Raw genomic sequence first — 3,083 nt, 5'->3', positions numbered from 1 at the left:
AACATATGCAAAGTTTTTGTTCCTTTCCATATAATAATTCTCATTACACAAAAAACAACCAATGCTTTATTTTGCTTGTTTCAAACTTCACCACAAATAAAGATACTGATATTCGAGAATAAGTTACTACGACTCAAAGGTAATAAGATTGTATAAAAATATTGAAAAAACTTGTTTCTGTATGGTTAGATATGAAATGGCCATGTTACTCACACAGTGGGTGGCTGAAAGCCTCAAACTGAAAAATGGAGTTGGTACTCTGAACCGCTAACGTGGAGCTTGTGCAATGGGTCTTGTTTCCATGGCCTCAACATGCCAGCTCCGACTGTCGAGGCTTGAACCTGTGATTTGCAAGAGTGCCCACCAAGAAAAACACCTTATTATATACAGATATGTCACAGCCAAATGCTAGGTTAGCAACCCATCACTACCGGAATCGCACCCTATGCCGACGGCCAGGGCCGTCGGCATAGCCCTAAATGGCCGTCGGGACAGGCCTATGCCGACGGCCCCCGTCGGCATAGGGCCGTCGGCAACATATCCGTCGACGTAGCCAGGAATGCCGTCGGCATAGGCCCTATCCCGACGGTGTCCGTACATCTATGCCGACGGCCGGGACCGTCGGCAATGTTATCGCCTAACGGCGGCCGCCGTCAAGTGCTGACCAATGCTTGCTTGCCACGTGTCAGGTCTATGCCAACGGTCTAGCCGTCGGCATAGTTTCAAACTAAGCCGACGGCCAGGCCGTCGGCATAGACGTGCCACGTGGCGAGCAGTCGTCACCCCTGGGGCGGGCCTATGCCGACGGCCTAGCTGTCGGCTTAGGTTGAAACTATGCCGACGGCCAGCCCGTCGGCATAGACCTGCCACGTGGCAGCCACTGGGAGCTCCTGGAGCAGGCCTATGCCGACGGCTTAGCCGTCGGCTTAGTTTGAAACTATGTCGACGGCCTAGCCGTCGGCATAGACCTGCCACATGGCAGCCACTGGGAGCTCACGGCAGCTCTATGCCGACGGCCTTGCCGTCGGCATAGTTTCTGTCTGTTTTTTTTTTCTTTCTTCTATTTTGTTTCAGCTCAATTCATTTGAATATATACAGCACACAACAAATATATGCATCACATAACAGCTGACCCAGCAGCATCACACAACAAATTCATCATCACACATCATAAGAAGCATCGCAAAGCATAAACATATAAGTATCATCACCACCAAGCATAAGAATCTCACAAACAACAATAAGAAACATCACAAGCATATAAGTATCATCACCACCAAGACCGCCACAATGTGACCCAAAGGCTTAAGCGCCAGGACGTCGAGCACCACGGAGGTCGTCACCGCCAAGACCGCCGAAGCCCAGGTCGTCACTGCTAGCGGAAGCGCTACCGCCAAGACCGCCTCCTCCTCCGCCTCCCTGGATCGGAGTGGTCGGGCTCCGTGTCTCCGGAGTGCTGCGAAGACCACCGCCAACGGTAGATCCACCTGTTCCCTGCATGTTGAAAAGACATATGCACGGGATCTATGACTGTGTTGAAAGGCATGACATGCTTTGGGTGAATAGAGTGGGGATGAACTAACCGGCGAGGGGCCAGCGTTCTGTGCCACAAACTCCTCAAAGCTCATCAGCACTGGTTGTGCTGGAGGGCATTGTGTTGTAGGGAACTGAGGACACCTGCCGGCCGCCATATCCTGAAAAGCCTGCTGCATCTGACTATCCCTCTGCACTTGGTGTTCATAAAGCCTCTGATGCCACGCCATGGTCTCCTGGCGTGTGTACTCCATGTAGGCCTACGGTATGACATGATGGAAGTCATAAAACTACTAAATGCGGAAAATGAAGTGAGAAATGAAGATAAGAGGGAAAATACTTACAGATTGTTGCTCCTGAAAGAGGGATTATGTACTAGTCACTGGCTGGCTCGTGCGCTGGCTCAGGCTCGGGTCGATCCGACGAAGCTGTGTGTAGGAGATACTAGGAGTGATCACAGCATCGAGAAGCGCGTCTCGACCGTGCTCCTTGGGCCCCATCCTCACCACCGCCATGTCGTCCAGAGGCGCCGCAATGGGGTCAGGTGTGTCAGGATGTAACTCCAGATACGCTCTAATAGGTAAAGATGGGTCCTAATCCCACCCGAGGATGTGTAGATTGAGTACGTTCTCCATTCTACCCCGTTCCGAGACAAAATTTCGGCAGCACCTCCCCGCTGTTCTCCAGATACACGTCTCGGCAAATAGCCGAGAGAATGTGCTCCGGAGAACAATGGGGAGGCGCCGCCGATATCCTGTCTCAGAACAGGGTAGAACATGGAGAACATACCCAATCTACACATCCTCGGGCTGTCCATGGAAAACGCTGGACAATCCGAAAGAGCTGCGGTGATAAATATGCAATTGAATGCATATTTATCGATGCAACCCTTTCGGATGGGAGACGCCTAGGTTACGTCAGTTGACTTGAGAATGAAATCTAGTGATATGAAAAATTGGAGGAGATGGACTTGTAGCTCACCCTCGGCTGTAGAGGAAGTAGTCGAACAGAGAAGGGACGATCCTTGACCAACAACTCCGATGACGATCACTCCACCGACATGAAACTCTACAAAACCTGCAAATTCCAACGCGACAAAAATTTAGAACATCACAACTCATAAAGCATATTCATCATCAACTCACAAATTTAGGTGCATTCATTTATTCTTGAATCATGTAGGGTTATTTCATCACATATTCATCATCATCATCACAACTAACAATATTAAATAAATATTCATCATCATCATCACAACTAACAATATCAACAATATATTCATCATCATTGTCTATTCATCATCATCATCGATTCATCTCATCGAACAAAAAATTTATCTATCTCTATCTATATATCTAACAATCTATCTATCTAACAATCTATCTATCTATTGATCTATCTATCGATCTATCTATCTATATATCTAACAATCTATCTATCTAAAAACAGAAAAAAAAAAAAAGGTGGAGGTCTCACCGGAGCGGCAGGGCCGGGGCGAGGCGGAGCCAGGCACGGCCGGGGCGAGGAGGCGACCGATGGGGCGACGCGGC

The sequence above is a fragment of the Triticum dicoccoides genome, chromosome 3A (genome assembly GCF_002162155.2).
Source record: "Triticum dicoccoides isolate Atlit2015 ecotype Zavitan chromosome 3A, WEW_v2.0, whole genome shotgun sequence".
Lineage (NCBI taxonomy): Eukaryota > Viridiplantae > Streptophyta > Magnoliopsida > Poales > Poaceae > Triticum > Triticum dicoccoides.
The sequence above is the reverse complement of the archived record's forward strand: the minus strand, read 5'-3'. Positions refer to the sequence as shown.